Raw genomic sequence first — 16167 nt, 5'->3', positions numbered from 1 at the left:
GGCACATTGGTCTGGGGGCTGGTGGGAGGGGAACACAGCATCTATCAGGTCCAAGTGCATGCAGATCTTGCCAGTCCCAAGGCGGAATCCCCAGCACCTTCAAGGCTCTGAACTTACCCTGCAAGTATCCCCAGATCCTTTGGGCCCATACCATGCCTGGGGAAACCTTTTCTTCCTCCTAACTTCTCTGAATCTGGCTAGTATTCTTTTCGTCTGAGCAGCTTTGAGGCACCTTCCAGAGTCCATCCAGAAATATGAATTGCATAATTTGAGTGATTCCATGTACACAGAAGAGTTGAACGTTCTGATATCTACATTTAGAACTGGCATTGCACAGTATAAAGATGAATGGTAAAATTCATGCCAATAATTTAATATTTTTATTTACTTAGAAGAACATTAAATAGCAAATAAAAACCACCATGACACGCTGAGAGACTGTGGAAGGAAGGAAAATGCTTTGTATTTTAGTACAAGTTTATTTAATAACTTTAATGGCACCCTCTTCCTGCTTTGTGAACAAGGGGGACCACATTTTCTTTTTCGTCAGGCCCCACAAATTGTGTGTCTGGTCCTGTCCAGGCCATCATTTGCTGATGGCCCCCACCCTTTTTCTTCAGTCGGGACCTCCCTCCTCCTCTCAGACCCACATTTCTGCGGGCACACTGGACCAGTGCACCTGGAGGCTTTGCAGGCAGCTCAAATTCAACATCTGATCTCACCCCCCTAAACTGCTTCTGCCCTTATATTTCCTTTTTCTGTCATTGGAATGTCATCCACTCACTCTCTTGTAGCAGAGTAGGTAATAAAATTGTTAAATGAATGAGTAAAATCTTAGAAGCGTTTTCAATTCTCTCCTTTCTCTCAATTTCCAACATCCAATTGGTCATCAGGTTCTGTCAGTTCTACCAAATATTTCATACCCTCTCCTATCTCTATGCCTATATATGATGCATGCTGTCTACAATACCCCTTTAATGCCCACTCAAAACCCAGATCAGGGCTTCCCTGGTGGCGCAGTGGTTGGGAGTCCACCTGCTGATGTGGGGGACGCGGGTTCGTGCCCCGGTCCGGGAGGATCCCACATGCCTCGGAGCGGCTGGGCCCATGGGGCGTGGCCACTGGGCCTGCGCGTCCGGAGCCTGTGCTCCGCAGCGGGAGAGGCCACGGCAGTGAGAGGCCTGCGTACCACAGGAAAAAAAAACAACAAAAAAACCCCAGATCACATACTACCTTGTCTAAGAAGCCTTTTCATAATTGCCCAGGAAGAATTAGTCATTCCTTTTCCTGTGATCCTATAGCCTGCTTTTACATTTATTATGCTTTACTGTGATTATTCGTTTATATGTCTGTCTCCCTTACTAGCCTGGGAGCAAATCAAAGGCAGGGTATATTTATTTATCTCTATATTTTTTATGTCTGGCATAGTATACTGGAGACTCTCAGTAAATGATTAGATGGTGCAGGGAAAATAAGACAGAATTTACAGGCACCAGAAAAAGCAGAATCTTATACAGAATAAACCTATTTTCTAGGAATACCTGGGCCCAGGGGGACCGAAAATGGAGGCAGACCCCACATCTGTGTAGCTAAAGGTTCATTTCAAGCACAGACATATCATGAAGAAGAAACATAGAAAGAGAAGCAGGAAAAAAAATTTTTTGCCACTTGCAAAAACATTATATAATGGAAATTAATGAGTAATGAAATAATTCCTCTATTATTTTTTTGGAAAGCTATTAACATGACACTTTTTATTTAAAGAAATGTTTTGACATACAAAAAGCTATACATAATTAATGTATACAACTTGATGGATTTGTAGATAAGTATATATCTGTGAAACCATCACTGTGACCTGTGCCATAAACTTGTCCATTACCTCCGAAAGTTTTCTCCCAACCTCGTATTTATTATTATTGTTGTTGTTATTATTGCTACTATTATGTGATAAGAACACTTCACATAAGATCTATCTCCTCAGCAAAGTTTTAAGTGTTCAATATAGTACTGTTAACCACAGGCACTGTGCTGTACAGCAGATCTCTAGGACTTATTCATCTTGTATGACTAAACTTTATACCCTTTGGCTAATACCTCCCTGTTTCTCTGGCAACCTTCATTCTACTCTTTCTTTCCAAGAGTCTGACTATTTTATAATCATCTTGTAACTGGTGTCATGACACTTAAAGCTTCACACTTATTTAAAGTCCACCCAAGGAAAAACTATCAAGGCCATGTCCAAGTAAATTCATGTCTCCCCAGACTTTTTAGTCATAACGTACATTTGATCAAGAATTCTCTATGTTCATTACATGTTTTCCCCCAGTGTCTTACAAATCCAGATACCAGATGTTAGGATTAAACATCTTAAGGAATCAGAGAAAGTTGATATGGTGCCAAAGCACTCTGGTGAAAACACTATGATAAAATGTTCTACTGACCCCAAAGACCATTAATAACATATATTACGTTTTTATCAACATTAACTAAGAACTTCAGGACAAGGTCTATTGTAACCCAAACTTTAAACTTTAGTAATAGCAGAGAGAGAGAGTTCTTTAAAGTTAAAAAGAGGGCTTCCCTCGTGGCGCAGTGGTTAAGAATCGCCTGCTAATGCAGGGGACACGGGTTCGAGCCCTGGTCTGGGAAGATCCCACATGCCGCGGAGCAACTAAGCCCGTGCACCACAACCGCTGAGCCTGCACTCTAGAGCCCGTGAGCCCCAACTACTGAGCCCGTGTGCCACAACCACTGAAGCCTGTGCACCTATAGCCCGTGCTCCACGAGAGAAGCCACCGCAATGAGAAGCCTGCACACTGCAACGAAGAGTAGCCCCTGCTCGCTGCAACTAGAGAAAGCCCGCGCATGGCAACAAAGACCCAATGATGCCAAAAATAAATAAATAAAATAAATAAATTTATTTTAAAAATAAATAAATAAAGTTAAAAAGAAAATCATATGCTCAACATCCCTAATCATCAGGGAAATGCAAATCAAAACCACAATGAGATATTACCTCACACCTGTCAGAATGGCTATCACCAAAAAGAACACAAATAACACATTTTGGCGAGGGTGTGGAGAAAAGGGAACCCTCTCACACTGTTGGTGGGAATGTAAATTGGTGCAGCCACCATGGAAAGCAGTATGGAGGTTTCTCAAAAAAACAAAAATAGAACTACCGTTTGACCCAGGAATTCCATTCCTGGGTATATATTTGAAAAAAAAAAACAACACTAATTCAAAAAGATACATGTACATTAATGTTCACAGCAGCATTATTTACAATGGTCAAGATAGGAAGCAACCTTAGTGTCCATCAATTGATGAATGGCTAAAGAAGATGTGGTATATATATATATATATATATATATATATATATAAAATGGAATACTACTTAGCCATAAAAAAGAAGGAAATTTTGCCATTTGCAGCAACATGCATGAACTTGGAAGGTGTTATCCTAAGTGAAATAAGTCAGAGAAAGACAAATACTGTATGACATCACTTATATGTAGAATCTAAAAAATACAACAAACTAGAGAATAAAACAAAAAAAGAAGACTCACAGATATAGAGAACAAATTAGTAGTTCCCAGTGGGGAGAGGGGAGGGGGGAAGGGCAATATAGGAGTAGGGCAATATAGAGTAGGGGATTAAGAAGTACAAACTATCATGTATAAAATAAGCTACAAGAATATTTTGTACAACACAGGGAATATAATTCCTAAATTACGTCTTCATAGCTTGCTCCCACTGTTTCAGAATGTCCAGAACACATCATCTGGGGTGTTTGTTAAAAATGCCAGTACTTAAGCGCCATCCCAGACCTACTAAATTAGGATCTTTTGAGGAAGGACTGAGGACACTGCATTTTTTTTTTTTTTTTTTGCGGTACGCGGGCCTCTCACTGTTGTGGCCTCCCCCGTTGCGGAGCACAGGCTCCGGAGGCACAGGCTCAGCGGCCATGGCTCACGGGCCCAGCCGCTCCATGGCATGTGGGATCTTCCCGGACCGGGGCACGAACCCGTGCCCCTTGAATCGGCAGGCGGACTCTCAACCACTGCGCCACCAGGGAAGCCCGACACTGCATTTTTAATAAGCCCTCCACCCCATCCCAAGTGATCATTAGGCACTCCAGATTTTAGGAAAACCCAATTTCCAATATAAACACAAGAATTTTAGATTGTCAAATAAAATAACTTTTAATTTCTCTTTAACAATATTGGGAAAATGAGGAGTTCCAGCTAAGTGAGTTTCCCAGAAGAATTTAATTTCAGTTTACCCCTGGAAGTCCTGGAACTTCTTAGTGTTTTAAACATTTTAATGAAAATCCTTCTAAAGTGTGTTATATAATGCACCACCTTCTCAAACAGAATATATTACACTCATTGGGCATCGTTATGGGTGACTCAGGATCATTATTACAAATATCCATTATTATAGGAACAGCTTAAAAAGTTATGAAGTCTATAAAACTGTCTGATGCTACCCTAAATTCTACTGCCAGCTGTGTTTTTATGGTACTATAGCTGCTTTTTTGTGTTTTGTTTAGATTATTTTCCTTTCTCCCTTGCTGGTAGGTAACTTTTATTAATGGCACCATTACTTTTTGTACTTTCCACATTTCTCTTTAATAAGCTCTGGGAAAGCATGAGGAATTCTAGATGAGAAAGTTCTTGTGTGGGTGTAAGGATCTGTTGGAATGCTTTCAGGTGTCATAAAGAGCCCCAAGTCAGACTGGCTTAAATAATAAAGGATTTCATTATCTCACATAACAAGAATCCTTGTTTTTGCATAGTAGTCGAAATCAAATTGTATATACAAGTTTTATTCTGCTTTTTTCACTTATTATATCAAACCATTTCCTATTTCATTAAAATCCTTAATAAATATTCTTATACGTAACATTTCATCATACTAATTAATTCAGTGGAACTGTGTTGGGTAGCTTCTAGGTGCCAAGCACAGGAAGGAGGGTGGAGATGAAGATCAATAACAGACATGGTTCCCACTGTTCTGCACTTCCACTTTACTAGGAATGTGCCATTATTTACTTTACCATTATTTTGTTTCCAAAGAATTGTTTTACAATTATAAATAACATTCTGATAAACATTTTGCTTAAATTTGAGTTTATTTCCACATGAATAATTTCTAAAAGTGAAATCACTGGGTCATTTTAAGGCTCTTAACATATATACACATATATATACATATAAATATATATATATTTTTTAAGTTTGTGGTAAAATACATATAAGTAAAACTTACCATTTTAACTATTTTTTTAAATAAATAAATTTATTTATTTAATTTTGCCTGAGTTGGGTCTTCATTGCTGTGCACGGGCTTTCTCAAGTTGTGGCAAGCGGGGGTTACTCTTTTTTTTTTTTTTTGCGTTATGTGGGCCTCTCACTGTTGTGGCCTCTCCCGTTGCGGAGCACAGGCTCCGGACGCGCAGGCTCAGCAGCCATGGCTCACGGGCCCAGCCGCTCCGCGGCATGTGGGATCTTCCCGGACCGGGGCACGAACCCGTGTCCCCCGCATCGGCAGGCGGACTCTCAATCACTGCGCCACCAGGGAAGCCCAACGGGGGCTACTCTTTGCTGCGGTGCGCAGGCTTCTCATTGTGGTGGCTTCTCTCATTGCGGAGCCCGGGCTCTAGGTACGCAGGCTTTAGTAGTTGTGGCTCACGGGCTCAGCTGCTCCGTGGCATGTGGCATCTTCCTGGACCAGGGCTCGAACCCATGTTCCCTGCATTGACAGGCGGATTCTTAACCACTGTGCCACCAGGGAAGCCCCCATTTTAACTATTTTTATATGTGCAATTCAGTGGCATTAGATATACTCACAATGTTGTACAACCATCATCAATAACCATCTCCAGAGCTCAACATCCCAAATTGAAACTCCACCCATGAAACGATAACCTTCCACTCCTCCCTCTCCAGACCCTGGTAACCTCCATTCTGCTTTCTTTTTCTATGGATCTGACTATTCTAGGTACCTCATACAAGTGGAATCACACAATATTTACCCTTTCGTGTCTAGCTTATTTCACTTCGCATAATGTTTTCAAAGTTCATTCACAATGTAGCATGTATCCAATTTCATTCCTTTCTAAGGCTAAATAATATTTTATTGTGTGTATATACCATATTTTGTTTATTCCTCCATCTGTTGATGGACATTTGGATTGTTTCCACCTTTTGGCTATTGTGAATATCTCATTCTATTTTTAAATTTCTTTCTGAAATAAATTGTACCCGCTTAGGTCTCCTGACAGTATATAAGTACTTTTTTTCATAGTTTATTTCCCATAAAATTTTTAAACTTTGTTAATTAATAGGAGAAAAAAATCTTAGCATTGTTTTAATTGATATTTCTCCACTTTTTAGTCAAGTAGATCATTTTTAACTGTTTATATTTCCACTTTTGTGAAATGTCTGTTCATGTTTCTCATCCCTATATATATTAGTCTTAAGATTTTTCTTATTGTAAGAGTTTTTTCAATTTAAAAATATTTCCCCATTGTCAAATTTACTGCACATGTATTCCCAGTTTATTTTAGCCTTTAGTTTTGATTAGGCTTCTTTTCGATGCAGAGAATATTTTTCATTTTAATGGAGTCAAATTTATCATTTAGTGCATTTGTAAATTATATAATTTATTTTAAGCTTAGAAAAGTCTTTCCCATCAAGAGCATATTTCTTCACTGATTCTTTTCACTCAACACTTTATCCATCTGGAATTGGATATGTTGGTGCAAGATGATCTAAGCAATTTTTAGGGACACTTTTTATTGCCAGTCTTAATCTTTCTGCTGCATTGGCTCCTAACCACTCTTTCTGGAAGTATGTCTACAATTTTGTTGCTCACTCTTTCCTGGTTCTTCCATGTTCTTGCTATTGGTTTTCAGTCTCTTTTCTTGCCCCTATTTTTCTACTTGTTCCTAAAATTGATTTCAATCATTTATTCTTCTCATGTTGTACATACTCTCTGACTAATCAGCCCCTTGGACCTATATGTGACTGACACCCTCCCCCCTTCTTTTAATCTTTGGCAGAAAATCCTACCTGGATCTATATGTTCAGTCATTAATTCATTTAATATTCACCAAATATTACTTGAACATTTACTCTACCAGGCACTTTTTTAGGCTCAGGAGATAAAATGCCTACTCTCATGGAACTTACATGAGGGAGACTGACAATATTCTAAGTACATACAATATATAGTATTTAAGGGCTATAGAGAAGTAATGCAGGCAAGGAAGTTAAAAAGTATCTATGGATGGATAAGAGGGTGCAATTTTAAATTGAGTGGTCCAGGAAGGCCTGCTGAGAAGGGGACATTTATGCAAAGAGCTGAAGGAGATAGACAGATGAGGGAACAACCATTGTGGACATCTGTTAGAAGAACATACCAGGAGAAGGAAAACCAAAAGCAAAAGCCTGAGGCAATGTTGTACCCAGTTTCTTCCAGAAGGAGTGAGGGAACTGAAAGGCTTATGCAGATTGAATCAGGAGGAGAGCAATAGGAAATGTGGTCAGAGATGCAACTGGGGCCAGATCAGCCATTTATTGCTTTTACCTCAAGCAAAATGGGCTGTTCGAGAGTTTTAAGGAGGGAAATAAAATGATCTCTGGCAGATGTGCCGAGAATAGCCTTTGGGAGAGCATGGGCAAAACAGGGAAACCAGTTAAGAGGTGCTTGCAATAATCCAGGCAAGAGGTGATTGTTGCTTGGACCAAAGTGCTAGCTGTAGAGGCTATGAGAAATGGGTAGAGTCAGCAGGATTTGCTGAGCGATTACATGCGGGAGTGTGAGGAAGGATCTCAGTCACTGACTGAGTTGGGGAGTAGAGAGAAGCAGGTTTGGGGAGAATATCAGGAATATGGGTTTTGAACATGTGAACTGGAGATGCTAATTAGATATCCAAGTGGAGATGTCAGTGTGAGTCTGGAGTTCACAAGACAGCTCAGAGCTGGAGAAGTTAATTTGGGGGTCATTAAACTATGATGGCATTTAAAGCTATGAGATTGGCTGAAATTATCAGAGAATGAGTGTAGCTAGAGAAGAGTTCTACACACTGAGTTCTGGGCACTCTGTATATGTATAAAACCACCATTTTGATAGAACAGAGGAATAAAAACTGAGAGGAAAGAGTAAGCTCTTATATAGGTTTAAGCTCTTATATGATTATTGAAATCTCAGAGCAAATTTAGCTTTGAGCTTTCTGGAAGCTAAAGAATGAATATTGCTCATCAAATTCTCAGAAGGCTTATTACCATTATTACATCTTTCTTTTACTTTGCAATGATAAACCACTAGCTTTTCTAAAGATCTTCTCCCACCCATTTCTGCTCCAGTGGGTGTACATGACTGTGGTTTTCTTCCATCTGTCCCACCATATTGTTTATTAGGTAGAAATAAGCTTTTAGGTTTAGATCTTTCAACTCATAATGTAGTATTCTAAGAACTTCCCAAATAGTTCAATGTTGAAATGTGCATGCACACACACACACAAACACACACACACCATCATGAATTTGAGGCCTCATGATATCAAGATCTATTATTCAATTATCTACATGCTAATGTTTAGTGAAATATGGTTCTCCAAAGAGTGCATATTTACATTTTTATAAGAAAGTTGGTTTTAAAAAAAATATATTTATTTATTTACTTTTGGCTTCTTTGGTTCTTCGTTGGTGTGCGCGGGCTTTCTCTAGTTGCAGCAAGAGGGGGCTACTTTCGTTGTGGTGTGCGGGCTTCTCATTGCAGTGGCTTCTCTTGTAATGGAGCACGGGCTCTAGGCGCATGGGCTTCAGTAGTTGTGGCACACGTGCTCAGCAGTTGTGGAGCACGGGCTTAGTTGCTCCACAACATGTGCAATCTTCCCGGACCAGGGCTTGAATCTGTGTCCCCTGCATTGGCAGGTGGATTCTTAACCACTGTGCCACCAGGGAAGCCCTATAAGACAGTTTCTACTTTCTTTTTTCAGCTGCTAGTACTTCCGACTAGACTATCTTCCCCTTTCTTTTTGTCTTGTTACCATTTAACTGGTAACAGCTTCCTAACCTTCAAAGCCATCTTAATTGTTGTCTTCTCTAAGACAATTGTCTCTTCTATCGTCCTCCCTAGCGCCCCAGTAGGACTGTGGTTATACAGCATTCTCTTTTTACCCTTATTACTGTATTTTTACCCCATTATGACATTTTTACTGTAAATCCTCATTCATATGTCTCCATCACTAGGTAGAGTTTCTTGGGAGCAGGCAATCTATCTTTTTAACTTCTGATGCTCAGTAAGTAGCACAGTGACTGGCATTAGTAATCAATTGATACATATATGGTGAAAAAATTAATGCCCTTTGCAAATGAAAGAGCTTTAATGAACACAGAAAATCAAGGTTCTCTTGTTGTTGGGTGAGCTTCTAATCCACATCACATTAACTTTAATTTCTAAATTATTTTCCAAGTTTTAGAATAACCCAATACACTATTATAGGCAACTTTTGGTTGGCTCTGAGGGAGAGTGACATTTTCATTATTTTTACAGCCAGCTCATGTCTGGTACCATGTTAATAGAAGGTTTTTTTAAGGGATTATACTTAGATCCCTATTGTTTGCCAAACCGTATTTTCTGTTACCCTAGAAAATCTGATTGCCTACTATATGCCAGGTACTGTATTAGATACTGGACTTATTTAAGCTTCAGGATAGTCTTGAAACCTAGGTTTATTATTTTCATAGGCACTGCATTGGGTTGAATTGTGTCCTCTTCCTAATTCATATGGTGAAGTCCTAGTACCTGAGAATGTGACCTAATTTGGAGATAAAGTCTTTGCAGAGGTCATCAAGTTAAAGTGAGGTCATTAGGGTGGGCTCTAATACAATATGATTAGTCCTCATAAAATGAGAAAATTTAGAGACAGACGTGTGTAGACAGACGGGAATGTGAAGAGACACAGGGAGAAGATGGCCATCTACAAGCCAAGGAGAGAAGCCTAGTCAGATCTTTCTCTCACAGCCCTCAGAATGAACCAGCCCTGCTGACACCTTGGTTTTGGACTTCTAGTATCCAGAACTGTGAGAAAATACATTTCTGTTGTTTAAGCCGGTTTGTGGTACTTTGTCATGGTAGCCCAAGCAAATGAATACAGACATGTATTAATTTTCTCAATGACAAACAGAGTAGGCTGATCCCAGGGTTGATTGGTGTCACAGACTTTTTTGTTGTATTGTGAAATACACTCCTTGACATTTCAAACTTTGGGTGAGGGGTACAAGAATATAAACCTAAGCTACTGAATTTTCTTTAATAAACTCACTTTGGATCATTTGGCCATTAATTTAACAAAGGCTTTGCAGTTATTTAAATACTTATTTTTTACTACTTCTAAGGTTAGTACAGTCTATAAATGAGTTCCTTGCTGTAATAAGTACTTTTTCTTTTATTTGCACCTGTTTAGTGCACAAAGGGCAAGATAGGATGGGTACATTTTGGTAAAGTGTGGATAATCTCATGGTTTTATAGTCAATCTATATGCTGATGACTTCTACATGTATACCTCCAGCCTGGGCTTTTCCTCTGAACTCTAGACCTGTATATCCAACTGCTCATTGATGTTTCCACTCAGATGGCTAATAGTATCTCAGATTGAACCTATCCAAAACAGGCTTTTTTTTTTTTTTGCAGTACGCGGGCCTCTCACTGTTGTGGCCTCTCCTGTTGCGGAGCACAGCCTCCGGACGCACAGTCTCAGAGGCCATGGCTCACGGGCCCAGCCGCTCCGCGGCATGTGGGATCTTCCCGGACCGGGACACGAACCCGTATCCCCTGCATCAGCAGGTGGACTCTCAACCACTGCGCCCCCAAAACAGGCTTTTAATCTTCTCCACCACCCACCCCTACCCCTGCCCTGCTCTTCTCATAGTCTTTGCTGTCTTAGTTGATGACAACTTCACTCTTACAGTTGCTTAAGGCAAAAATGTCAGTGCTATCCTTGACTTTGTTCTCACACATTGTTTTCAGTTGGCTCAATAAAGCCAGTTGATTCTACTTTCAAAATTCACCAAGAATTTTACTATTTTTACCATCACTTCTGCCTCTATTCTGGTCCAAACTGCCATCACCTCTTGTCTTGGTTGTTACAGGAGACTCAAAACTAGTGTCCCTGCTCCTGCCCTGAAGCAACTGGAGTGATCCTATAAAAACGTACGTCAGATCTCATCGTGCTATTCAAAACCTTCCACTGCTTTTTTTTAAGATTTTTTTTTATGTGGCCCATTTTTAAAGTCTTTATTGAATTTGTTACAACACTGATCCTGTTCTATGTTTTGGTTTTTTGGCCGCGAGGCATGTGGGATCTTAGCTCCCTGACCAGGGATCGAACCTGCACCTGCTGCATCGGAAGGCAAAGGTGTAACCACTGGACTTCCAGGGAAGTCCCCTTCCACTAGTTTCTGACCTCATTTAGAAGAAAAAGCTAAAATTCTTACTATGACCTGGGAGACCCTGCACTTTCTGGCTCCTATTTCTAGGCTCCTATTACATCTACTATTCTCTCCCTATGTCGACTCTAGCCATACTTACCTCCTTGTTATTCCTGGAACAGGCCATACTTTTGTTTCCCCCAAATCTTCCTGCTTCTGGGATCCTCTCTCCCCAGATAGCTGCGTGATCATCTCACCCTGTTCAAGTCTTTACTCAAAAATTACCTTCCTTCACCTTGCTTCTTTTCCTCCTTTATTACTTATCAGCATCTGACACTTGACACATATTTATCTTACATATTGTCAGCTTCCCCAGCTAGAACGTAATTCCCATGAGGTGTGTTTTTCTTTTCTTTTTATGTTTCCCCATAGTCAAGGGCCCAATAAATTTTGGACAAATAGCACTAATTTGTCCTGCTTAGAGAGAGAACACTGAACTGTCATCTTCTTCCTTCTGGATTTGCAGTAATGCTACAAGAATGTGCTCCTCCATAATCTGAACCTCCATGTCTCCAGGCTGTTTTCCTTCTTTTCCATGTCAGAAAGCTTGTTCCCAAACAAGCCTTTAATCATTCCACTCCTCCAAACATATTCTGGAACACCTTTGTGTAAATATTAAAACATTCAGACAAATGCCTAATTTTCCAGTTCCTGGCAGCTGCATTATGTGAAGTATGAGATCATTCATAAACTCACTTGATATTAATTTTTTGAGGGAAGAACTTGAAAAATGAACTGTTTTCTTGGAAGTTTTATCCACACCAGAGATTGTAAAACAATCATTTAATGATGGCAGATATTATTAAACAAAGCACGAATAAATGAATGAAATATCTATTTTTTTTATTGCTGTTATGTGACTGTGAGCTCCTTAGGTCCTGAACGTAAGGATTGTTTTTTTCATCTTTGATCCTAGCACCTAATATATTACCTGACACTTAAATTCAACGTTTGATGCATGAATCATGAAGGGCTTCTCTTAGTTCATAATGCCCTTTATGCCTTGGTCCTCCTATGTCTGTGCCATTACTCTTATGTTGAATCCAAGTTATGTATCTCCCTGAGTTTGCTTGGTCATAGTCTTCTGTTTGATGCTACATTTGCCATCCTGGAGCATTACTGCACTGCAACAGCACCCTTCTAGGTTGCAAAAAGGATGCTTCAATCTTCCTTGGAAGGAGGCTTGTTGAAATCTGTGGCTGTCTTGGTGATAGTGGCCAAGACATTCTGATGCTCTGCTTGCTCAGGTCCCTCATGCTGCTTTGGGGCATGACTTAGTAATGTTTCGCTTAATGCCTTGAATCCCCAGCCTTTTTTTCCTGGAGGCTTCTGTTGCTGCAGAGGTGGTAGGCACTGCTGGAAGCTGCAGGCTGCGGGTGGACAGTTGGGGAGTGCTGTTGGCTCCCATTCACTTGCCGCCTCAGCTCATGCATGGATAATGCCACTGCTGCTGAGAGTGTGGCTTCCCTGGCAGCTGCCTGAGGAGGCAGGAGCCTTGATTCAGAAGTACGGGGGGCTCACAGCTCCTGCAGGAACCTTTGCCTGAAGGGAGCCTGGAGCTCCATTGTTCTACCTTCCTCTGTTCCAAAACATTGTGGTCTCCCAAGTCTGCTACGGAGAAATCACACAAGACCCAGCAGCCAGTTCAGGAGTTCATCCCCTTGATTTTTTTCTACTTCCTTCCCTGCCTCATTTCTCCTTTCCCCTCACTCTTGCTTCCCTGGCATTGCACTCCCCAAGGAATTGTTGTTATATAAGCCTTTACCTCAGATTCTGTTTTCTAGAGAACTGGGATTCAAATACCATCATTGATCATCCCCTCAGGCATAGGCCCTGTAAAGATTTTTATGCGCTTACTTTTGTGGTATGTGCTCTTATCTTTTTCTTGTGTTCTTTCTTTCCATGTTCCTCTTTTGCACAATTTAAGTGAAAACAAGCTCTTGTCCTTAACACCCTTATGAGCTTAGATACTAACAGCTATTTATGCACCAGGTACCTTTACAACCACTTTTACCTCACAACAACCCTGTCTAGGTACTATTATTATGAACTTTTTACAGAAGAAACTGAAGTTAAAATGTTTAGTGACTTGGCCAAAGTCACACAGTTAGTAAATGGCTATGTGAACTCCAGAATCCATATTCTTCTCTTTTTTAAAATTTATTTATTTTATTTTTATTTATTTTGGGCTGCGTTGGGTCTTCGTTGCTACCCGCGGGCTTTCTCTAGTTGCGGTGAGCGGGGGCTACTCTTCGTTGCGGTGCGCGGGCTTCTCACTGAGGTGGCTTCTCTTGCTGCGGAGCACGGGCTCTAGGTGCGCCGCCTTCAGTAGTTGTGGCTCGTGGGCTCTAGAGCGCAGGCTCAGCAGTTGGGGCGCACGGGATTAGTTGCTCCGTGGCATGTGGGATCTTCCCGGACCAGGGCTCGAATCCGTGTTCCCTGCGCTGGCAGACGGATTCTTAACCACTGTGCTACCAGGGAAGCCTTTTTTTAAAAAATAAATTTATTTATTTATTTATTTTTGGCTGCGTTGGGTCTTCGTTGCTGTGTGCGGGCTTTCCTAGTTGCGGCGAGCGTAGGCTACTCTTTATTGCAGTGCACAGGCTTCTTATTGCAGTGGCTTCTCTTGTTGCAGAGCATAGACTCTAGACGGGTGGGTTTCAGTAGTTGTGGCAGGCAGGCTCAGTAGCTGTGGCTCGTGGGCTCTAGAGAGCAGGCTCAGTAGTGTGGCGCACGTGCTTAGTTGCTCTGCGGCATGTGGGATCTTCCCAGACCAGGGTGCAAACCCATGTCCCCTGCACTGGCAGGCAGATTCTCAACCACTGTGCCACCAGGGAAGCCCCAGAATCCATATTCTTAAAGACATCATAGCTCAAATAAGCCTCCAGCAAGGACCTGGCTTTCCTGGAACCAAGATACAGGAGTGTCTCTCCTTACAAAGCGTTTAGATTCCAAATGGCTGTACTTATGGCCATGTTTTTATTCATTCAAACTTAATGAGAAGGGGTTTAAATTTGCAGTCTCCAGATGAATTTTCCGCAACAGGAAAGGGAGATGGGAAACCCTTTGAAACTTTAAAACTTTAAAACCCTTTGAAATGTCCTTGCTCATATATGTTGTATGGCATCTTTTCCTAAAATAGGTATGTTTTGTATATAGTAAGTCCCCTTCATATGAACGAGTTCCATTCTGAGAGCGCGTTCATAAGCCCAATTTATTTGTTAAGTCCAACAGAATTAGCCTAGGTACCCAATTAACACAATCAACTATATAGTACTGTACTGTAATAGGTTTATAATACTTTTCACACAAATAATACATAAACAAACACAAAAATAAAGAAAACATTTAAAATCCTACAGTACCTTGAAAAGTATGGTAGTACAGTACAACCAATGGCATACAGGGGCTGGCACTGAGTGAACAGGAAAGAAGAGTTACTGACTGGCGGAAGGTGAGGAAGTGGGAGATGGTAGAGCTGAAAGATCATCAGCAATAGGAGATGGAGGGCAAGCTGCAATTTCACTCACGCCTGACGTTGATGGAACGTGCGTTCGCATCATCGAAAGTTCGCAACTTGAAGGCTCGTATGTAGGGGACTTACTGTACTTTGAAATTGAGTGTAGGTAATTTCCTCCTAGATAATCTCTTCAAGTATTGAAAGGAACACTTTAGCAGCTTTGTGCCCTGTAACTCACAGGTGTTATGAACATTTGATTAGTGCTTTGAGCCCATGGAACCACACTTTGCCGGAAAACAAAAAATTTACCATCCTAAGCTTTAGTTCTAGAACAAATACTTGGTCTTAACTGACTTCAGATTAGGTTAGTAGGCATCTGACTTAGAAGCTTATCTCTTGCATCATACTCCAAGGTTTTTCCATTCTATCAATCACTTTTCCAGTCTCTTGCTGTCAAGAGCATAGGTGTATCATGTTTTACCTGTTGCATAATTTGCCTTTTTATCTTCAGAATCGTCAGTACTATCCAAGGAAGTCATCTGTGTACAAATGAAGCAATTCTCATTCTCTCATCATTTTCAATTATGAATATCTCTTCTTTTATCTCCATCACAATTCCACTCTTTTTTACAGGAACTGTCAACTCCTACTGCTTTTGCACTTATCAGATACTACATGATCATTATTATTCATGTAACACCTCAGATTAAGCAGTACCAGAGCCAACATCTTTAATAATAGAAATGACCCCAGAGCCTGCTGACTCCCATAGCTTTGGTGGGCAGAGTTGACTTGCTTTTGCTCTGATGGGTGGCTTTTAAAAAAAGTTATGTTAATACATTAAAAATTCTTAGTTTTTTTATTTCCTACTCTGGATGCACGACACCTTTTAGGAGACTTCCTTTCTCCACTCAAGCAGAAAGATGGTTTGAGGTTTACCACCTTCCCTGGATTAGGTAATATTCCATGCCTTATTGGCTTTAGGGAGAAGGAATCTTGCTAATGAGTTACTCCCACTGTGTCTCTTTTTTTTTTTAGTGCTTTAATTTATTCAACAATTTGAGGGCCATATTTATATGCGGAGGCTTCACTGATCAGATACTGGAACCATCATATAAGCAGTATCACTTTGGACGTGTTTCCAAAGTTCTCGGGGCCTTGATTCCCTTGCAAACTAGTGTGGGGAGTCAGTGGGAACAC

Source organism: Orcinus orca, chromosome 4 (assembly GCF_937001465.1).
Source record: "Orcinus orca chromosome 4, mOrcOrc1.1, whole genome shotgun sequence".
Classification (NCBI taxonomy): Eukaryota; Metazoa; Chordata; class Mammalia; order Artiodactyla; family Delphinidae; genus Orcinus; species Orcinus orca.
Note: the sequence above shows the minus strand (reverse complement) of the source record.